General features: G+C 35.1%; 1 pseudogene; it reads left to right on the top strand.

The window, feature by feature from the left end:
* Window positions 1-733: 733 nt before the first annotated feature.
* Window positions 734-1296, top strand: LOC122738127 (annotated as a pseudogene).
* Window positions 1297-24778: the final 23482 nt, after the last annotated feature.

The raw sequence follows: 24778 nt of genomic DNA, 5'->3' as shown, positions 1-24778 counted from the left end.
TGAAGTCCAAATAACATAACTAAGGAACATACAAAATAGTTGTAAGTACACCTACCAAGGTACACACAAGAATTATATGATTAGTGTTATAAGGTAATTTTTACCCCAGTAAAAGATAAAGAATCAAGGAGATGCTAATTACTTATGATTGGTTGGACAATGCTAATATAAGAAAAATGACAATATTAACTATATTAAGTTTAAAGCTTCATTCCATAACAAAGTACCAATGAATTACTTTCAAGACTTAAAAAAATGATAAAATTCATGTGGAGCACGTATGTCCCCAAAGTATCCAAGTGTAGATTTCAAGGAGATCCATAAACTTGGATAGGAAAAAAATATATATCTTTATTTTCATTAACTTCTAAGTGAAATTAAGCATTTCTTTCAATTATGTAAAAACATTCTAAGAAGTAGTCCATAGATTTGCTAAAATTGCCAATGAGGTCCATATCATAAAAAGAGATTAACAAGCACTGATCTAGATAAACAAAAAGTTAAAAATCTTAAGAGGGACCAAAGAAGCTCCGAGTAGCTTGTGGTGGCGTTTGGATCTCTCAGAAGTTTTATCCTGGAAGAAGCTGACTTAGCCCGGTGTTTCTGAGATCAATTCAGGTGAAAGAAACCAGCTAAAGTAGCCAACTGCCAAATTATTATTTGTTTGTACTTTTAGCAATCCAGAACTCTCCTTCCCAGGAGAAGAGTCTGCTGTTCCACCTTTCCTAGCAAGATGAACCACGAACACCATCATGGAATGCACCATATGGAAGAAAATACCACTATGATGCCTCACCATCGTTCACCTACAGACTCTCATGCTCATGGTGGGGGAGGAGGAGGACACATGATGCTGCCTATGACCTTCTATTTTGGATATAAGAATGTAGAAGTGCTGTTTTCTGGATTAGTGATCAATACACCTGGGGAAATGACTGGGGCATTTGTGGCTATCTTTTTGTTAGCCATGTTCTATGAAGGCCTCAAGATAGCCTAGGAGAGCTTGCTGCGTAAGTCCCAGGTCAGCATTCATTATAACTCCATGCCAGTCCCAGGACCAAATGGAACCATCCTTATGGAAACACACAAAACTGTTGGGCAACAGATGCTTTACCTCATCTTCTGCAGACAGTTTACCATGTGATCCAGGTGGTCGTCAGCTACTTCCTTATGCTTATCTTTATGACCTACAATGCATACCTCTGCATCACAGTAGCACCAGGAGCTGGAAAGGGCTACTTTCTCTTCAGCTGGAAGAAGGCAGTAGTAGTAGACTTAACAGAGCACTGCCATTAATGCCATTAATGTGGCCCTATTCACCACAATGGGAAGCAGCTGGAGACTGGGAGCCAATTTTTAAGTCCTCCTTTTGTCCCTCCATGACCCTCTGCCTCCCTTGCAAATCAAAGAGGTTTGCCTACTAACCTCCAAGCTGGATGGTGCCCTCCCCAAAATGTTGATTTCTGCTATTAGGCTGAGATCCTCAGTTCTCCTAATCAAAGTAACCTTTTGTTGTAATTTCTTGATCACATACTTCCCTCTGTAATCTCTTGTTTTGTTATAATTTTGTGGATTGTAAATTCTGGGTCCTAGGTGGTCGTGGGAAACTCCTACCCACCAATAACGCTAGAATATCTCCAACCTTTTGGACTGAGTGGAGAAATAGGGTGTGTCTTTGCCAAGGTGTGTGATGTGATACATGGCATTCTGAGAATCTGAAGAATTTACAAGTTGAATAAAGGTGTAGCAGCATAAAGAAGTATTCCCTTGAATAGCAATAGTCCAGGTCAGAAGCTTCTGCCAACATTTTGCTTTATCTCACCAATCACACTTGACAATCAATTGACAATTTAGGAGATATTTTCAAATAAAATCATTGGTTTCTTAAAAAAAAATCTTAAGAGGAATAGTGTAGGAAAAAGATGGTGATGGTAAGGGACCTAGCAGTACTTGGTTTTAAATAAGCCTATAAAGTAATAATCATCTAAATTAATTGATTCTAGTTAAAAAAAGAAAAGATGAAAAGTAGTATTGGTTAGGTACTTAACATATAGAAGCTTGTGAACATAATAGCATAGTGTTCTACAAACACAAATACCCAACTACTGGTATAAGAACTCATTAATCAACAAAAATTAGAAAGAAGGCTGAAAGAAAAAAGGTTTATCAACATCTCGCTTCATACACTATGATAAACTTTAAACCTCGGATGCATGGCATAAATAAAAGGTCATATCAACAAATTAGATCAAGGAAGGTTTTTTTTAAAAATTATGACTAGGAAAGAATTAATGGTCAAATAAGTGATAGGATCAGAGGAGGACAGTTTTGATTACAATTTTTTTTAAGTTTATGAACAAACAAAAGCAATGCTGTTAAAATTAAAAAGAAAATAAACAAGTTTGGGAGAAATGGCATTAAGTTTCTCTGATAAAGATATGATATTCAAGCTATATAGGGAACAGTTTTAAATATATAAAAATAAGAATAATTCTCTAGGCTATGAATAGACAGCAGAAGTACAAGCTATTGATAGTCATATAAATGTACCAAATCACCAATAATTAAAAAAATTCAAAGTAAATTTTCACCTCATATACATGAGATTTATAGACATACTAGGAAAAGAAAATGATATTTTTGGAAAGAATTGGGGGAACTTGACACTCTATTGTTGGAGCAGGGATTTAGTCTGAACATCTTGTAAGACAATTTGGAACTATGCTAACATGTCCCTAAATTGTGCATGCCTCTTGAGTGAATAATGTCACTATTAATCCTGTACCATGAGATCAAAAGAAAGGAAAGGGATCCATATATACAAGAATTTTTACAGCAGCTTATTTGCTAAAACAAATAACTAAAAAGGAAGGGCATGTCCATCAACTGTGGAATGACTGACCAAGTTGTCATATGTGAATGTAATAGGATATTACTACAACATGAAAAATGATAAAAGTTATGGTTTCAGAGAAACCTTTGAAAGTGTGTGTGAAATGATGGAGGATAAAATCCACAGAATCCAGAAAATAATTTATATGAAAATGAAAACTTTATAAAGAAAAACTATTTTGAAAGATGTAAATATTCAATTAAATTACAAACACAATTATGGAGGATCCATGAGGAACATACTACTCACCTCCTGACAGAAAGCTAATGGAGTCAAGGGATCATTTAAGACATATAATCTTGCACAAGGAGAACCTGGATATTTTTTCCTTGACTATTCATATTTATTACAGGGTTTGTTTGGTTTTTTCATTATTTTGGATGGGCATTGGGGGCTGTAAGGGGGACTAGTGATAAGTTTTGAAGGAAGAAGAGGAAGAAAGAAGGAGGAAGGTGAGGAGAAATAGGAAAAGGGAAATTGGGTCACTGAAACATTTTGAAAGTGCAAAGAACAGAGGGCCAGAAAGAGACAGATAATGTGGACAACTCTGAATGATACATGATGAATTTATGATATAATTAAAAGGAAAAGGGAGCTCCATAGCAGTTTCACATACAATATCTTTTTCTTTTATTTTGTATATACAAATGTTCACTTCCTTTCATGGATGTAAGATTTTATACACACATATGTGTGTATAAACACATATGTATATATACATATATATCACATATGTAGATGATAGAAAGATAGATAAATATGAACACTTACAGGGAAAAACAATTAACAAATAAATAACTAAAAAAGCATAGGTCAATCATATTTGTAGCACTCCTCTAATATGAGCTTCCAGTAACCATAGTCAAAGAAGGAAATGAAGTTAGTTTGGCATGACCTACTTTAAAAATTTTTTTTTAATTATTGATGTCTTTCAAAAGTTATAGCTATTTCTTTCTTTTTTTTTGCGGGGCAATGGGGGTTAAGTGACTTGCCCAGGGTCACACAGCTAGCAAGTGTCAAGTGTCCGAGGACATATTTGAACTCAGGTCCTCCTGAATCCAGGACCAGTGCTCTATCCACTGTGCCACCTAGCTGCCCCCACTTATAGCTATTTCTGATATATAATGCCCCCTTTCTCTACTGGAGGATTTTTTTTTCCAAATAGTTAAAAACTAAACAACCCAGCAAGCAAATCTCACAGTAGACATAACATCCTGTACCCAAAGGTGCCCATATCTCCAAAGAAAGAGAGAGAGGTACATTTCATCATTATTTCCATAAGGTCAAGATTGACCATTAAAATTATGCAACATTCACCTTTACTTTAGAGTTTTCAGTTACAATATTTTAATCATTTATATATTGTTTTCATGGCTCTGCTTACTTTTCCAAAGTGGATAGGCAGAGTATCTGGGAGATCATTGTTGTACAGTCATTTCAGCTGTGTTTCACTCTTCATGACCACAATTGGGGTTTTCTTGGCAAAGATACTATAATGGTTTGCTATCTAATTCTACAACCTGACTCAGAGTAGGTACTTAATAAGCACTTATTGATTGATTCACTCAAATTAGTTCATGCCTTTTCACATTTCTTTAAACTTTTGATATTCATAATTTCTTTCAAAAAATAATATTTAATTGCATTCATATACCACAACTTGTTTAGCCATTTACCACCTATAAACACTTATTTTTCTCTAGTTTTTTGTTACTATTAAATATATTATTACGAATATTTTAATAAATATTAACATTTTATCTGCTTTTGACCTCCTTGTAGCATAACAGTAGGATCTCTCAGTTAAAGAGCATGGGCATTTTAGTCACTTATTGTTAGTATGATTCCAAATAATTCCTCAGAATTCTTAGACCAGTTCATAATTACACAGAATCTATTAATGCACCTGTCTTCCCATACCCCATCAACTTGGAATATTGCCATATTTTGTTATATCTTTTTTCATTTCCTTATTATTAGTGATTTTTAAAGGGAAAATCTTATTTTAGAGTTTCTGACAGTTCATAACTCTTTGAAAGTTTTTAACATACTTTGATCATCTTTCTATTGATGAATGGTTGGCTTTGTGTTATATATTTATTTCATAGGCTTATGGATTTATTGCTGGAAGAAAACAGTATAGTCCAAGTTCCTCCTTTTGCAGAGGATGAAATTGAAGTCCAGGAGAGTTGTAGCTTGCCTAAGGGCATGAAAGTTCATGACAGAGGCAGAATTTGAACCCATTTCTGACAATTCAAAAAGTTGTATTCTTTCTACCAAATAATATTGTCTCTATATAGCAAGGACTTTATATTTTGGGAAATCATATTCTTTTCTGAGATGTTTAAAGATTTCCCCTTTCCACAAATGACTCTTCACAAATTCCCTTTTTCTCCCAAATAAAATATTGATATTTTTTATACAAAACCTTTTTAAGAAAACATTTTCTATAGTTAAAATTGTCTTTTTCTTTTAGTCTCACCTGTATCCCATATCTAGTTAAGAATTCTCACAATAGCCATAATTGTGAAAGGTATCTCCTTCCATTTTCTTTTTTTAAATTTAGCTTACTTTTAAAGTAATGGATTTTATATTTATGTGACAAAATCTATCTGGAATCAATTGTTATGTGTTATAAAATTTTCATCTAAGTCTATTTTCTGCCAATCTAATTTTCAGATTGTCTTTGTGGTTCTTGTAAAGTAGGGAATCTAGGGGAATGCCTTCACTAGTAGTTTTATTTTCTTTAGATTATTGAACCACTGAGTTCAACTGCTTACCAGCCTTGTTTGTCTACTTGTTTTAGCCAGTTCTATATAGTTTTGAGGTTTACTACTTTATTAATATTTTCATATTGAGAAATACTCTTTCCCTTCATTATTCCTATTTTTCATTAATTTATTTGAAACATCATTTTTTTCTTCCCAATGAATTTCCTTATCTTTCCAGTTCTATAAAGTAAATCCTTTGTAGGTTACTTAGTATAATACTAAATCTATATATTTAAATTGTATAATTCTTTTAAATCAGATAAGGCCCAAACATTAAAAATTCATAGCCCTCCAATTTATGTTCATTTATTTCCATAAAGATACAGTTGTAATTGCATTTGTAAAATCTCGAGTGGGTTTTAGAAGGTTGTGATCAAGCTATTTTATGCCTTTTACAGTTATTAGAAATGGGGGTTCTCTTTCTTTTGTTTCTTCCTAGTTTTTGTTACTGTTTTTTTAAAAGCTAATGATTTTGGTAGATTTATGTTGTATCCCGCTACTTTACTGGTTATTGCTTATCTCAGTTTTTTTGTTGAGTCTATGGGGTTTTCTAAGTAAACCACCATGTTCTCTGCAAATAGAGATAGTCTCTTCTTTCTGAAGGTTATGTCTTTAATTTCTGTTTCATATTCTCATTAACATTTTAAAATGTACGTCAAATGAGAGTCAAGGATGAGAAATCCATATTTCACTCCCAAGTTTATTGAGAATACTTCTGAAATTTTTCTATTAAAATAATTTTAGTTTTAAAAATATTTTTTCAATATATAACATATCATGCTTTAAAAGATATATCAAGAGGGGCAGCTAGATGGCGCAGTGGATAGAACACTGGCCCTGGATTCAGGAGGACCTGAGTTCAAATCCGGCCTCAGACCCTTGACACTTACTAGCTGTGTGACTCTGGGCAAGTCACTTAACCCCAATTGCCTCACCAAAAAACCAAAGAAACAAAAACAAAAACAGATGTATCAAATCACTTTTTTTTAAACAAAAATGAAAGCTTTGTTTTGGCATTGCCTGTTTTTCATGAAACAATGCTGGCTAATTGCAGTCAAATATACATTTTTAAAAAAGTCTATGGGTGGGGGCAGCTACATGGTGAAGTGGATAAAGCACTGGCCCTGGATTCAGGAGGACCTGAGTTCAAATCCAGTCTCAGACTTGACTGACACTTACTAGTTGTGTGACCCTGGGCAAGTCACTTAACCCTCATTGCCCTGCAAAGAAAGAAAGAAAGAAAGAAAGAAAGAAAGAAAGAAAGAAAGAAAGAAAGAAAGAAAGAAAGAAAGAAAGAAAGAAAGAAAGAAAGAAAGAAAGAAAGAAAGAAAAAAATGAAATTATTTTTTAAAAAGTCTATGGGCCATGTGAGGAATTGAGGATATTATGCTTTTCACAGGAAAGGTCCAAAACTATCTTACCAGACTTTTATACATTTAGTTATTCTACATCCTAACATTGGTCTGACTACTGTTCCATATATATGTTATTCTTCCACTAGTCTTTTTTATTAGTATAGATTGTCTCCCATGCCTGGAATGAATTTCCTCTTTACTTCTACCTCTTAAAATTCCTAGCTTCACTCAAAGATCAACTCAAGGGCCAACTCCTACAGAAGAAAAAAAAAATAATTCAGATCTTTCCAACTGTTCATGTCCTCCCCATAGAAATCTCTATGTGCACATCTTTAATACATTTTTGTATACGTTACTTTGCCCCAACCCATCCCCAAATATATGCTTCTTAAAGACAGGGGCTGTTTTGATTTTGGCTATCTCCGCTGTCAGGATCCCCATGACAAGACTATCCATCTCTTTTTACTCCTCTCTTTTTACTATTAGGAAACAACCATTTATCCAGAGCTAAGGCCCACAAGCAGGCTATGTCCTGAGCTTGGCATAACAACCATACTTTGTACTTACCCTCAATTCAGCTCCAGAAAAATCCTAGAATTTTTTCACACTAGCACCGGGTGGTTTCTGAGCTTGGACAAGCATCTGAAGGACCCATCTTCTGCTCATGAAGTACTGCCATGAATCAGACGTGTCTCATTTTTTCTGTTATCCCTCATTATCAGAGCTACAGCTCACCATGTAGCTACTAGCATATGTATTGAGATTTGTCCACTGTAAAGGAGGTATCATAATAGAGGATGCCCCAGCATAAATGTCTAGTTTCTTTCCTCCAGTAGTAGAATAAAGAAAGCTTTTGTTTATGACCACTGTTAGCTTTGTTTTTTTTTCAGAGTTAACCATGGTTGTAATAACTCTAAAAGTACCAGAGCTCACATAGGCTAAGAATGTTTGCAAAACCTCTGTGATTCTTCAATCATTTATTTTCAGAGTTGAGAACATTGTCTACCATGTGCTAACCTCCCTTCTGAGAATTTTAGCATTTTAAGTACCTGGTACATAGGCACTTAATAAAGACTTATGTAGTTCATTTGACTTGAGTTTAGTTTGTAGACTACAAGATTCAATAGGGACATGATAATTGACTTCAAGTATTTGAAGAGCCATGTGGAAAGATGATTTGATTTGTTCTCTTTCGCCCTAAAGACCATAATCAGAAAAAAATAGAAATTGTTTTGTTGTTGTTTAGTAATTTTTCAGTTGGGTCTGACTTTCTGTGATTTCTTTTTAGGGGTTTGTTGGCAAATACACTGGAGTGGTTTGCCATATTTTTTCCTCCAGCTCATTTTACAAACGAGGAAACTAAGGCAAATAGAGTTAAGTGACTTACCCAGCACACAGCTAGCAAATGTCTGAGGTTGGATTTGAACCCAGGTCTTTCTCATTCTAGGTTCAGCACTCTATCCACTGTGCTACCTAGTAGCACCTAGAAGTCATTAAAAGGCAAATTTCATCTTAATATAAGACAAAACACTCTAATAATTATAACTATCTATAAGTGGAATGGACTGTGTTGGGAGATAATGACCTCACTGAAAGTCTCTAAGCAGAGACTTGAAGATGACTTCTTTGGTATGTTGTAGTGCGGATTAGGGTTTTTTGGTGGTTTTTTTTTTTTTGGAGTATATTTTAGATTAGATGGTCTCGGAATCTTCTAGTCCTGAAATTCTATAAATACATTCTATGATGTTTCTAGTTATTTAAGTCAATCTCACTTTATTATAGTTTGTAGACTCCAGTCTTATTTCACTTTTGGAAGTTTGGACAATTTTAGCTCCTCTCTAGTCTGTCAACACTGCTTGAAATCTTCCCAATCTCAAAAATCCCAAATAGCGATGGCCTAACCATTAAATTTATCAATTATCCTGGTATTCTTAAACAATTTTTACATAATTCACCATCAAATTCGGCCTATGAAAACGCCAAGATGTAATCCAAGAGAGAGTACTGCTTTGGAATCTGCCTTAGAGGGAAACACACAAACACACATACACACACACAAACTCACACGGAGCAAAGGAAAAGTCAGAACTGAAATGCTGAAATAAAACTTAAGGAACACCTAGTCCTTTCAAGCTCCTGCCTTTACAGTTTGGGAAGTTTATGGTTTAGGAAGCTGAGGTCAAGGTAGATAAAACTTCATGCCCATGGGTAGCTAGTGGCAGAGATGGCCCTAAAACCAGACCTCTTGATTTGTAGTAAGAAGCACTTTTTTCTTTAATATACCACTTTATTTTTAGGTCTCTGTTAAGATGCATGATAAATTTCCATTGCAAAAAACAAAATCAACCTGTACAATTGACCATTGAGATAATTATCCTCCATTCAGAGAATTTTAGCTAACAACACACTCAGGGCTGCTGCAGTAATTGAGAAAAAAACAGAAATAGAGAAAAAAACTAGAAGCAAAACACCTATATTGGTATACGCAATAGGTAGGAAAAAGTGCCAAAAAGGTAGCTCAAGAAGAATAAAAGGAAGCAATTATAGGGAAAAGAATTGATAGAGAATGCACAACAGGTCTGAGCAGGGGCTCACACTATTGCATTATAGGCAGGAGGAACCAGGTGAAAGTGTGATCCAATTGGGGTGCAATTGAATCAATTATTTTAGGTGAACCCCCTCTGAAATCTTGTGACTTTGTGGTCGCCTGAATACTTTTAAGGGTTCGTACATACACAATCTGCAGCAGGAGAGTTGTCTACCAGTTGTTTTTGTGTGCGTATAATCATCTCAAGGTCTTGTGTGGGCTGCTCATGAAAACTCGCAACTGGTCATGGATTGGAACAATGAGCTACTTTATACCCTGGAAATAATGGCTTCCAGCCAACTCATGAGAAGAATGAAACTGCCTTGTATCAGACTCCCTGCTGCGCATTAGAATTTCAGCTACAGCTGCTACCTTGTTATAACACCCACATTTCTCAGCTCACAAGGACAGCTTCACAGAGAAAATGCCCTGCATTCATTGTCTAATTATCAACTTCACATACCTTAGAAACAGACTATGGCTCAAACATGTGTATGACTCAAAACATTATTGTAAGATTAAGATCTGGAACAATAAAACAAATTCCAAATGCTGTTAATAGGCTATTATTACTGAAAAAAAATGGTGACATAAAACCACTTTTTTATCTTGGCTTTTTATAGAAAGATTTATCAGTGGGGGAAAAATGAAATGATTTAGATAACTGGAAGAAGAAAAAACATCTAGTATGGAAAAAGGATGTCCAAGAAGGTGTTCATGTTGTTGGCCACCTGCCAAGCACACCTCTGGAAGGAGACATGCAACTTTAATCTTTATTATGGAATGATCATAAGTGGACTATTTCTGAGCACCATCTGTTCTCGGTGAAGCATATGAGTTCCATGCTCTACTCTGTCCTTCACCTCAGGCTCTGCAATCTCACCCAAACTCCCATTTAGAAAGGTTTATTGAGAAGAAAAAATACATTACTGATATTATATTATTATTACTATTATTTTAATAACCAACATTTCTTTTTAATGAATACTAAGGGTGACAGGTAGGGTACCTTCTTTAATTCTGAAAAGCAGTACAGATGAAAGGGGAATCAAACCCACTTTGCTACAATGGATCCCTTTTTATATAGTGCAGGATGAGTGTTTGGTTGGATCCCTACATGTGGAATATTTGATAGAACACATTTCCATCAAGTATTTTGGTTGAATTATAGATCCTTTTTTGCTGTCTGAAATTAAGTTGGCCTATTGCTTAATATAGGATAAACATAAAAATCAGAAATCTGCTTTCTGTTTTCATAATTTCCTAGATAGAATGGGTGATAGTTTGATATTTCTCTTCTTGTTTTCTCTCTGTTGAAAGGACCTAAACTTTCAGGTAACTGGAATGCTGTGGGACCCACTCAGGACTGGGCATAGAGGGGTTCTTAACCATTTCTGCACTGTGGGCCCCTTTATGAGTCTTATGAAGCTGATGAAATCCTTTTCAGAACAATGTTTTTAAATGTATAAAATACATATAATAAAATGCAAAGGAAACCAATTATATTGAATTAAATATCTATATATCTATATTTTTAAATCATGGAAACCAGGTCATGAAACTCTACTCTAGAATTCAGATGGCAAAGTCCCAAAAAGAAAAATATCTCCATGATGACTCAAAGTATTAAAATATTTTCTTAATCAATGCTTACCTTTAATAAATATAAAGTATTCACACATGTTTGATTTCCAGGCAAGATTGCAAAAAAAAATCAGTGAAACTGATCTTTGGCATGCTCTCAGTTCCCTTTTTGTACTTCTTCTGATATTCCTAATAGTCTCTTTTCCTTTCCTCCAGAAATTTTCAACCTATTTCCTTACTATTTCAGGAACTCCAATTTGGGGGCCTACTTAGGCCCTTCTTCCCATGAAGTTCAACATCTTGCAAAATTATTCCCATTCCTTCCTTAGGACCTTATCCAAACTCCTATCATAAGATGATCTATCTTAGCTAGATGTTAAAAAGAAATCACCAAATAAAATTAATTCACTCATTCCCAAAAATTGAAAGTAGTTTGGAGGAGATGATTTGGGGTCAGGGAGGGCCATCTTAGATCTTTTAAATTACAAATCACAATTTGGGAGTATAAACATGAGTTTTGACCAATATCATTATTTCATATTATCCCAGAGAGCAAATGATTCATGGAAAATTTTCCTGGAAACTTAACATTGGTTACCCCTATTTTCAAAATGTAATCAACTTTCCCCATTCTAATTCACATTTAACACATAGTATCTTTTTTTTTTTTTAATTCTAGTCACTGGAGTATCTGGGCACTCACCTAAGGCTATCTCCCACCACCTAAATAACATTTGTTACTGTTTCCTGTAACTTCCATTCCTGAGGCTTGTCTGAAAGGATGCTACTATATTACTGTCAAAATGCATACTTATAGCTGAGCATAACTCAATTACCCTGACAGCATTTCTAACATTTATCTCTTACTACCTAAAGATTTATTGTTCTGTCCCTTAAGTAAAACTGTGGAGCAAATCAAAAAACAATTTATTCCTAATTTGCAAAGGCAGTAACAAACAACCTTGGTCCTTTAAAAATGAGATTACTAAGGATAATGCTCTAAGTATGTCTTTTTCATCAAAGGGAATTTTTAAACAGAATTGTGTTTTAAGATAGAAGCACTTCTCTTTTAAGACAGTTCCTTATCTTGTGAAGCTGCCCTTGTGGAACATACACAATGACAAAATATCAGGATATTGGGGTTGACAGAGGATAACTGGAAGAAGCTGAAAGGATTTGAGCATTAACAAATATTTTGAAGTTCTCTTTTCACTAAATCTTAAGACAGATGCAAAAAGGCAAAGGAATAAAAAATAGTTTTTAAAAAAATTAAAATAACAGTAGCTGCATAGCAATTACTGTGATGATTTGGAGTCAGAAGGCACTTCAATGAGTTAAACAGAATGTTTTTCAATTCCTAACTTCAGGAGAGCCAAACTGGCTATAAGCATAGATTGGAGCATAAGTAACTCTTAAGCACTGAGAGATAGTGGAAAGAATATTTAGACTAGGAATCATAAGAACTGGAATCTAGCTGGGCCCAAATTATGATTTGCCATGTAATTTCAATTCAGAATATCCAATCAGCACAATGTCACTCTTTTTTTTGGTGGGGGGCAGGCAATGAGGGTTAAGTGACTTGCCCAGGGTCACACAGCTAGTAAGTGTCAAGTGTCTGAGGCTGGATTTGAACTCAGATCCTTGTGAATCCAGGGCCGGTGCTTTATCCATTGTGCCACCTAGCTGCCTCTTAAAATGTAACTCTTTAAAGAAAAAAAAATCAATATATGTATGTGTGTATATATATATATGCATATAATATGCATATGTGTATATAATAGTTGCATATTTCACATAGGAGATGGGAACCTACTTCATCATTAAAAAAAAGATATTATTCTTTAAGATAGGAACAATATGTAAACAGGCCTTGAAGTACAACCACAAACCGTAAGAAATTTTTAAAGTATCTATTTGTACTGCTGTACTTATCTCTATTGCAAGGGTTAAAGCATAAGAATTTCTTTCAACTGAGGAAAAGCATATTAACTTGAAGGAGAAAATTTCCCCCTTTATAGATATGGGGCATTTAAAAGCAAACAGTTGAGACACTCTGAATCATGCCAAGAGAGTTTTTTATTTCCTAGTGTAAATCTTGCATTCAATCATCAATTTTGATCATTTAACCCTTAGTTAGGAAGGTATGTAGTAATTCGAATGCTTCCTTTTGCTAAAGAATTGTCCATTTGTCAAGTTCTTTCACTACTGAGGCCCATGAAGGCTTTACATTTTAAGTTCAGCATTAGGTTTTCCTCCCATTAGTGTCCCTGAATTTCAGTTTCCCAATTTTACTCTTCAGGTTCCACTAATTTACTACTAAGCCTACTTTCGTTCTGTCCTACTGCAATTCTGTAGGTAGAGCCAAACCCAATGAAAACTGTGTTCCAAACTTGCTTGGGTTTTAGACTCTTCAAAAGAGGGCAAAGTGAAATCCATCTCAAGTGCTTGGCATTTCCTTAGGAGATCTGAAATTTAGTATGATAAATAAATCAACAAATGAGTATGTCATGTTTCTGCAGGCTCATTTCTACAAATTCAGCTTCCCTTGAACTTCTTAGCAGGTCTCTATCATGGTCCCTTCGGGGTGATTCATACATATTACTTTAATAAAGAACAAGTCAATTAACGTACATCAAGTGGTGAAAATCTTCTGCCAAACTCAGCTCTCTCTGCTTATATTCCAATAACAATAAAAGAAAAAAAAATTAAAATATAATTCCCACATATTTTTAAAAAATGTTAAGGACAGGGGCAGCTAGGTGGTGCAGTAGATAAAGCACCAGCCCTGGATTCAGGAGGACCAGAGTTCAAATCTAGCCTCAGACACTTGACACTTACTAGCTGTGTTACCCTGGGCAAGTCACTTAACCCTTATTGCCCCCCCCCATAATTAAATAAATGAATGAATGAATAAATAAATAAATACATAAACAAACAAATAAATAAATTGTTCATAATGTTAAGGACACAATCTTAGCCCTGTGCTCTGCTTGCTCCTAGCTCTTGCTCATGCTGTGATGGTTTCTCATGTTCAGTAGGTAAAGTAGCTAGTGAGTCAAAGGAAGTTAACTTGAGGTGGAATGGAAAGTCACCAAGAACCCTCACCAATCATCTTAAAATGCACCAAAGGTAGTAGTTCCTCACTTACTACCCCCACCTCAGGTCACATGCTGATGCCTCCTTAATACAGACTCTTATTGAGGTAGATGAGGGTCTACAGTGCCTACGAAGTAAAAAAAAAAAAAAAAGATGAAACTAACTGAGGGGAGGATAGACAACTGCTCAGGGCCTTCACAAACCACTGCTGCAGAATATTCCCCAAACTTTTTCATTCATAGATTTTTTTACCCCTCAACAAAGGGGAAGTTCAAGAGTTAAATAAGCACTTATTATGTGGAAAGGCAATAGGAAAAGTGAAAAGATGATCAAAGGAAAACTCAATGTAGTTAAGATAAAGCACAGAGCAAGATACTCCCAGGATTTAAAATTCGGGAGAGATTAATTGTAGAAAAATCCCAGAAAAGAATATGGAATGTCTGTCAAAGACCCTAAAAGCATTTGTACTAATAAATCAGATTACTGAAAAAATAATGACAGAATAAATAGGACAATCTAAATCAGAATGTAGAAAACATTAGCAAAACAATGGCAGTATACCTAAAATAGTAATGGAGGAGCTAAAAGACAAGATTTCAATGCTACAAAACATAGAAAAAGTAGAAAAAACCTATATTGCAGCTACTATCAAAAATAACTAGCCTATAAAACCAAAAAGACAATCTAAAAATCATCCCAGAAGAACATGATAAAATAAAACACAACAAATAAATAACAAAAAACTGAATATATTATAAAAAACCATGAAAAAAAATTACCAAGATTCATCAGAAACAGAAGCCAAAGTTCAAGGTGATAAAACCTACAGATTACTACATGGGAACCCTGGATATAATGTTTCTAGAAATCCTACTTCCAAAATTCAGAGTCCTGAGGTCAAAGAAAAAAAAGGTATCATGAGTGGCTAGGAAGAAGCAGATCATATGCCCTAGAAATACATTTCAGCATTGTATAGGACTATACATCAAATATAAGGGGGAAAAAAAGAAAATACTGGCATATGAACTACCAAAAAGCAAAGGTAAATGGATGAAAAATTTAAGTGAAGACATCAGAAAAGTAAGTATGATAGTCAAATAAAAAAATTAAGATATAAAAGAGGAGTGGGTAATCCCATGAAATTCACTCTTCTCTGGGTTGGGACAGGTCAATTAAAAATTAATAGAGATAAAATAGTTTTTGCAATTTAAATAAAATAAACAGGAACTGGTCTTGGACAGAAATGTGTATGAGAAGATTTGAGAGAGAAGTTAGAGTCTGGGAGAAGATGGCCTCTTATGAAGGGAACATTAAATATAAGATTTAATAGTGGGAAAACAAATTCATTTATAAATTAAATCTTAAAAACAAATTTATTCATTATAATGAATTTGAATGAATTATTCTTCAGCATGAAATGGAGTAAGGTAACAAAATATATTTAAAACAAAACCCAAGAATTTGTTACTTATACAAAACACACATTAAACATAAAAATTCATACAAATTTAACATGAGGATTTAGAAATGGATTTTTAATTTCTCAGGAAAAACTAAAAAAGTAGGAGTAGTGATTTTAAATTCAGAGATGATAACAGTAAAAATAAGTTAAGAGGTATAAAGAGAGAAACTACCTTCTGCCTAAAGACTCATAGCTAATTAAACAACAGAAGCATGAAGTATGTATAATGCATAAATAAATGCAGAAAGGCAGAATCTTTAAAAACCGTAATGCAATAAAATAGCAATCAATAAGTAATTATGAAGAAATAACTTGGACTCAAATGATGACTAAATTGTTTAATCCTAAATAATGAGGAAGAATCAAAGAAGAAAACATTGAAATAATAAATAATTCAATACTTTGTGGTAGAAAAAAAGGAAATTAAATTAGTGTCCATCAGTGGAGAATAGTTTAACAAATTATGGTATACAAATGTAATGTCATTAAACTGTGGAAACTAACAAATATGAATAATTCAGAGAAACATGGGAAGATGTTATAAGTGATAAAAAATGAAGAAAGCTGTACCAAGGAAACAATGTATGTGTATGCTTTAAATGATATAAATGAAAGCAACAATAAAAGACAGCTGAATTCAGATTATCTGCAATGTGCAATTTTCAGTACAGAGAATAAAGAATAATACACATTTGTCTCTCTTCAGGAGAGAAGTGAAATTCCATGGTTCAGTCATTCCATCAGTCAGCTAGTTAATATCAAGTATCTTTGATGGGCCAGACACTATGCTAAGTGCTGGGGATACAAAAAGAGGTAAAAGACAGTCCCTTCACTAAAAGTGCTTACAATCTAATGGGTGTGGAATACTGCAGTTGCTATGAATTATTAATGCTTCTTAGATTTTTAAAAAATGTTTTTGTTTATTACAAGGGAATGTTCATTGAAGGTGTTTGTGCATGTTTATGTATGTGTTTGTGTGACAGTTACTGAAAATTTCTCTGGTATTAAATACACACACACACACACACCAGGAAAAGCCAAGATGGTGGAGAGAAGCCAAGAAGTTGACTGACTTCTCCCATATTTCCCTGGGGGTGCGGGGGGAACAACCTTTAAATCAAGCCTCTAAACTGATTCTGGAGCTACAGAACCTACAAAAAGATGGAATGAAAAAAATCTTCTGGCTTAAGATAATTTGGAAGGACTTCAGAAAAGGTCTGTCTCACTTGGGTAAAAGGGGAATTCGGTGTAGTGAAGAGGGTGTCTGGGCAAGTCAGCTGAAGGTTCTTATCCATAGCACAGATCAGCAGCTGAGGATCCTCAGGCTGAGATAAGGAGGCTAGTGGCATAGCAGGCCAGTTGTGAGGTCCTCTCACCCAGCCCCAATGCAGAAGACAATTTACCAACTGAGTTATATGCTACACAACTGGCACTACTAGACTGGGTCACACCAGTGCAGTGGGCAAGCCACTGTGACCTGCTGAGGCTTCAGAAGAGACAGCCATTGATCAGCCTCCTGTTCCCCAGCATAAGAAACTTGGGACAGTGTACCCTATGGCCCAGGACCAGAGCTCTCAACATTAAAGATCTTGAAATGTGAGTAAAAAACAAAAAAGAACCCTCATCATCAAAACTACTATGACAACAGAGTACCAAAACACATACACAGAAAAGGACAACACTGGCAAGTTGCCTATATGTGCAGCCTCTAAGGGGAACATAAATTGGTCTGAAGACAAAAAAACCCTTCTTTGAAGAGCTCAAAAATGATTTTTAAAAAATCAAATAAAAGTAGAAAAAATAGGAAAATAAATGAGAGGTATGCAAGAGAGAGTCATTAGCTAGGGAAAGGACAAAAATTGGCTGAGGAAAAGAATTCCTTAAAAAATGCAATTAGCCAAATTGGGGGGAGGGGAATCCACTAAAGAAAACAAATTAAAAATTAGAATTGACTGAATGAAAAAGTGGGTGCAAAATCTGACTGAAGAAAATAATTACTTAAAAATTAGAATTGAGGAGATGGAAGCTAATGACTCTATGAAACATCAGGAATTAGTCAAACAGAAACAAAAGAATATAAAAATAGAAGAAAATGTAAAATACCTCATCAAGAAGACAATTGGCCAGGAAAATAGATCTAGGAGAGACAATGTAAGAGTTATTGGACTACCTGAAAGTTATGATTTTTTAAAAAAGTAACTGGACAAAATATTTCGGGAAATTTTCAAGGAGAACTGCCCTGATATCACAGAAGCAGAGGGTAAAATAGTCATCGAAAGAATTCACTGATAACCTCCTTTAAGAGACGCCAAAATAGAAACTCCAAGGAATATTACAGCAGAATTCCAGGATTATCAGGGGAAGGAGAAAATATTGAAACAGCCAGAAAGAAACAATTTAAATATCATGGAGCCACAGTCAGGATTACACAGGACCTGTCAGCTTCAATATTAAAGTATCAGAAGACTTAGAATATGATATTCTTGAAAACAAAGGAGCTAGGAATGCAATGAAGAATCAATTACCCAGCAAAATTTAGCTTTATCTTTCAGGGGAAAAGATGGACAACTAAACATATACATATACATCAACTTTAATATAAAAAAAAACACAAAAAAACAGGCATACCATGGGAGTTAAAAGTCCTTTAAACTTATCTGATAAATATTGTTTCTGATAAAAGAAAACAAAAGAAAAAATGAAATAAAACCAAGAATTAACCACTCCAAATTTTGTGTTTTTCCTCTTGGGGTATAAGTGATTAATTTCTTTGAGGAATTAAAAAACAACATGAACAAAAGTATGCCTCTTTCTGAAAAAACAATCTGACTTGTTGAGAATAAATGATCTAGTTATGAAATAGTTACCCAGCTATTTTTCAATACTCATTAGTAATAAATATCTTAAAAGGGATATTTGGTAGTTCTAAAACTTACTCTTTTGAACTTCTGTATAAATAAAATTAATTTTTATAGGAATATGTAATTATCTGGATTAAAATTATCTAATAATTGATTGAAGTACTAATCATTTTTAATTAATAAAGTATTTTATTTTTTCAAGTACTAATCATTTTTAATAGAAGGGATGCTTTTATAGTTTTCAGAGATTCTTTGCACGCAATATATGATTTTCTTGAAATGAATTCCATATTCTTTTTAAGTTCATTTGCTAAATTTATATGAAGAATGACACATTAAGTCTTCCTATTAGAGAAATAAATGTATAAACATATCAGAACAATAAATTATGGAGCTGCATATGGAACTATTTACCCATGGCAGGCCTGATAACATACATCTAAGATTTTTTTTTCCAAGTCCACTTATTTGACTGACTTTTTTGAATGATTTCAAAAGGCATTTTATGGAAGCAATGTATCTCTGGGAACTGGAGAAGCAGTCTAAGCTGCATGAGCTACTCAGTAAACAGACTTGGAAACTTAGAAGACCTTTAACTAAAGTAGATTACCTGCTCTTCCTGCTGGGACTTTGAGTTGTGCACACTTTAGAGATGTTGAAAAGAAGTAAATATCTTTAAAAGTATACAATCAAAGAAAATTTCCAGCCAGAATTGGCCACTGGCAGCAGAGACAAGGATTTTAAAATTTGTAGAAAATTATAAAAGAAATTCAATATTGCAAAGTGAACTTCCCTGTTTAAATATCAGTCTAATTTGGGGGAAAGATTTTTTTTAAAAATGAGGTAACACAGAGGGCATTCTATCAGAAAATATCAGGTAAACAGATTTTTATGGATGTGATTTTTTTAGATCCATCCCAGAAATTGGCACTGCTAGGTCTATATCAGCTTGTCAGTTGGTGCCCTCTCTTAAGAATATATCACATCCTACATCCCTATTTGGAAATAGCAATTAGAATTGTTTGTTGGCCCGAGGAACTCATACTCTACTCTCTTGATTTAATATTGCCTGGGTTAGCATGCTCTTAGGAAATATGAATTTCTTTCTGCAGACACTGACAAGTTTGGAGTCAATGGAAACACTTTAAAAATAATTATGCTCGCTTAAATAAATCAAGGGACTTCTTGGTGCTGAGCAGAACTGGCTCTATAGTATTGATAAAACAGATTTACTATGATGAAACCTGCCCTGTTTAGCCTCTAACAGAAAGATTTCTATTGGATCCACTGCAGTGACATGTGCTGCTAAGGTTTTCTCCTTTTTAGTAAGTCTTTTGAAATGACATACATTCAGTCATCTGTTAAGATTACTGAGCTTTAATGTGAGGGAATCATGATATACAACTTTGTACTTGCAGGTAGTTTACATGTGTGTGTCTCTGTGTGTGTGTCTATGTTTATAAAGATACACACACACACACACACATATATATATACACATTCACCTACACACAGAGACAGAAAGAGACAGAGAGAGAGGGAGAAAGAGATAGAGAGACAGAGACAGAGAGAAGTATTCATTGTCCATCAGATTACCTAGTAACATGACAGGCATTTTTTAGAGTAACCTTTCTAATTCTACTAGATTATAACCCCCGCATTTCCCTCTTTGTACAGATGAAGTTAATAAAGCCAGGGACACCGAGAAAGGGAATAGGGGAAGAGAAAATGAATAATCTCCCTGGCTCTAGCAAAGACTGACTCAAACCCCAAATTTGCTTCCAGCTCAGCTAGCTCAAGGAGCTGGCCTCGCTTCCACAACACAAACTCACCACCCCCTGGAATCTGTAGTTTCAGTGTGAATCAGCTGTGTAGCCTCTCCCTGTTAAGTCTGAAGGTTAACCACCACCCAGCTCCTCTCACTCCCCCTTTTTGCCTGTCCCACAGGAAGGGGAGGTTCTTAGCCATGCTGAATCTCCAAGTGCTTCAACATACCCCCTGGGCTGTCCCCATTATAATTTGGCCAGGCCCATGTGGGCATAGGGGAACTACTAGGGAAGGCTTAGATACTTAGTTTTATACTTTGACTCAATAAATGTTCTTTTCTATAATCTCTTCAAGTACACACCCATTTTCTCTTAGGCTTTTCAAGATTACATCTTTTCAGTCTGACCATAATGAGGCAAAGATGTGGTCGTGGAAACCCCAAATAACAATTAATTCCTTACAGAACAAAAGTTTTGGGGAGGAAAACAGAGCAAAAATAGTGGGGTAAGGGAGGAACTCATTTGAACTGTCCCAAATTCACCTCCAAACAACTATAAACTAATACCTCAAAATGAATTCTGGAACAGGAGAACCAATAAAAGGATAGAGTGAAACAATTTCCCAGCCTGAGCCAACCTAGAAGGTCAGCAGGAGAGATCTATCTCACTTAGGTAAAAGGGAAGTACAATGTAATGCAGGTAGTGTTTGTGCAAGCTGGCAGCACCCATACCCCATCAAGTCAGCAAGAAGACCCTAACCCCTGACGCAGGTCAGCAATAACACCCCATACTCCAAATGCAGCAGACTAGCAGATAGGGCCTTTGTCCCCCAGTGGAGCAGGTCACTGACAAGACTTTGTACCACTTACACAAAATGTTTGGGATAGTTCTCCCTCCATCCTAGGAGCAAAGCCCAATTTTAACATAAAATTAAAAGTCACAGAAGAGTATAGAAATGAGTAAAAACTCCAAACAAAAACAAAAGAATCTGACAAAAGAAAGTTACTATGGTGACAGAGAAGATCAAAAGACAAACCCAGAAGTGGACAACAATGTCAAATGGGCTACATGCAAAGCCTCAAAGAAAAATGTGAATTGATCTCAGGCCCAGATAGCTCTCCTGGATGAGCTCAAAGAGGTTTTTAAAAATAGTATAAGAGAGACAAAAAAAAGAAAACAAAAAACAACTGGGAAAATAAATGAAAGCATTGTAAAAGAACTATGGAAAAGAGCCAGTAGCTTGGTAAAGGAAACATACAGAAAATGACAAAAAATATGACAGAAATTCACTGAAGAAAACAACTTTTTGAAAAGTAGACCTGGAATAATGATGGACCTATGGGGCAGAGCCAAGATGGTGGAGGAATGGCAGTGAGCTCTCGAACTCATGACACTATCGCTCAAAAAAACATCCAAATAATGCCATAGGAAAATGCCCAGAGCAGCAAAACTCACAGAAGAATGTGCTGAAATCATCTAACTAAAAATGGCTTGGAAGGTCAGAAGGAGGGAGCTGATGTGCTGATACAGGAGTTGAGCCCAACCCCACAGTCACCCTGACACAGAGCCAGTCCCAGGAAGGCCTCACTAGAGAAGGAGACCCCCAGAGCCTCTGAATCAGCTCAAGTGGCAGTGTCATCTGGAACTAAGCTTACGGTCTGGTGAGAGGGCTGAACCCTGGGCAAGGGGGGAGACTACAGGGGTCTATGCTGGGGCTGAGGCAGAACTTGGATTTTTCAACCCTGCTGAGAACCAGGAGGTAGGCTTGAGTAGCAGTGGCCCAGGTTGGGGAGGGGCACAGGCTCGTCTGAGCTAACAACCACAACGCACAAAGCTGGTTGATTAGCAAGTTATTCTGGGGTCATCTATGGACCAGGGAACAGGCCAGGCAAGTGAAGAACCTGATCTTCCTTAAATCATACCACCTGGGACTTCTTACATTTGGGATACTGCAGCCTGGAAACAATGCCCCACTTTAAGGAACTAAAAGTCAAGTAAAAAAAAGGCAAAATGAGCAGACAGAGAAAGGTCAGGACCATAGAGAAGCAGACCTGGCCAAATAGAAAAGGAAGGACAAAAACCCACTGAAGAAATCAAAAGAATAAAAAGTATGAAAAAATAGAAAAAAATGTGAAATATTGCATTGGAAAAACAACAGATCAGGAAAGTAGATCCAGGAGAGATTAAAAATTATTGTACCACCTGCAAGCCATTTAACAAATTATCAAGGAAACTGCCCTGGTATCCTAGAACCAGATGGTAAAATAGAAATGGAAAGAATGTATTGATCCCCTTGTGAAAGACATTCCAAAAGGAAAACATTATATCCAAATCACAGAGTTCCAAGGTCAATGGAAAAATACTACAAGCAACCAGGAAAAAAAAATTCAAATACCATGGAGTCACAGTCAAGATTACCCAGGATTTAATAGTTTCTACATTAAAGGATCAGAGGGAATGGAATATGATATGAGCTAGGATTACAGTCAAGAATCACACAGCAATCAGCATGATCTTTCAGGATAGAAAATGGATATCCAATGAAATATAGGACTTTCAAGTGTTCCTGATGAAAGGAACAGAGCTAAACAGAAAATTCAATTTTCAAATACAATATACAAGAAAAGCATAAAAAGGTAAACAGGAAAGAGAAATATCTAATTCAGTAAGGTTAAACTTTTTACATACCTACACAGAAAGATGATACTTGACTTAAGAAATTTATCACTATAGGGCAGTTAGAAGGAGTATACATGGACAGAGGGAACAGGTATAAGCTGACTTTGATAGGATGATATAAAAAATTAAAATGAAAAAATTAAGGGGTTGGAAAGAGGATTACAATAAGAGAAGAGGGAAGGGAGGTAGGATGGGGTAAATTATCTCACATGAAGAAATACAAAAGACATATTACAAAGGAGGGAAACATGGAAGAAGGACATCACTTGAACCTTCCTCTCATCAGAGTTGGCTCAAAGAGGAAGTAACATACACATTCAGTTGGATTTAGTCATCTATAGGTGTGGGAGAGGGAATAAAGATAGGGGAGGACTGATAGCCTGGAAAGTGGATTGGGGGAGGTGATAGTCAGAAGCAAAAGACTGATGAGGAGGTACAGTATGAAAGGGGAGCGAGAGGGAGAGAGAGAGAGAGGGAGAGAGAGAGAGAGAGAGAGAGAGAGAGAGAGAGAGAGAGAGAGAGAGAGAGAGAGAGAGGGAGAGAGATGGAAGGATAAAGGGGATAAACTCACCCATATGCAGATAGCAGAGTGGATTTTAAAAAAGTCCTAAAATATCTTGGATTTTTTTTTCTAACAAGAAACATTTTAAGCAGAGACACACAGAGTAAAGGTAAGTGGCTAGAGTGAAATCTAGTATACTTCAGTAAAAGTAAAAAAAAAAAATCAGGGACAGCAACCATGATTCAAACAAAGCAATCAAAAATATATGTAATTAAGAAACAAGGGAAGAAACTACATCTTACTAAAAGGTACAAGAGACAATGAAATAATATTAATACTAAAGTTATATGCACAAAATGGTATATCATCCAATTTTTTAAAGAAGACATTAAATAAATTACAAGAGGAAATAGTAAAACTATACTTCTGGAGGACCTCAACTTTCCGTCTCAGAACTAGATAAATCTAAAAAAAAAAATAAACAAAATTAGTTTAAAAGGTTAATAAAAATTTTAGAAAACTTAGATATGAAAGACCTCTGTAGAACACTGAATGGGGAAAGGAAAGAATATACCCTTTTCTCAGTGGTACATGGAACCTACACAAAAATTGACCTTATGTAAGGGCATAAAACCTCACAATCAAATACAGAAAGGCAGAACATTAAATGCATGTTTTAGATGATGAGGCAATAAAAATTGCATTCCCTAAAGGGCCAGAAAAAGATAGATTAAAATTAATTGGAAACTAAAAAAATCTAATCCTTAAGAATAAGTGAGTCAAAGAACAAATCATAGAAACAACCACTAATTTTATTAAAGAGAATAACAAGAATTAGACAACATACTAAAATGTATGGTATTCAGCCAAAGCAGTATTTAGGGGGAAATTTATATCTCTAAATGCTCACCTCAATAAAAGATCAATGAATTGGGCATGCAACTAAAAACTTTATAAATTAACAAATTAAAAATCCCCAGTTAAACACCAAATTGGAAATCCTGATAATCAAAGGAGAGATTAATAAAACTGAAAGTAAGAAATGAATGAACTAATAAATAAAATTAGGGGCTGGTTTTATGAAAAAAAAAGAGATAAAATACTGGTTATTTGGATTTTTAAAAGTAGAAAACAACATTATCAGTAACAAAAATGAAAATGGTGAACTCACGACCAATGAAGAGAAAATTTAAGCAATTGTTAGGATCTTTTTTTTGTCCAA

Source organism: Dromiciops gliroides, chromosome 2 (genome assembly GCF_019393635.1).
Source record: "Dromiciops gliroides isolate mDroGli1 chromosome 2, mDroGli1.pri, whole genome shotgun sequence".
NCBI lineage: Eukaryota > Metazoa > Chordata > Mammalia > Microbiotheria > Microbiotheriidae > Dromiciops > Dromiciops gliroides.
Note: the sequence above shows the minus strand (reverse complement) of the source record. Positions and strands in the feature narration are given on the sequence as shown.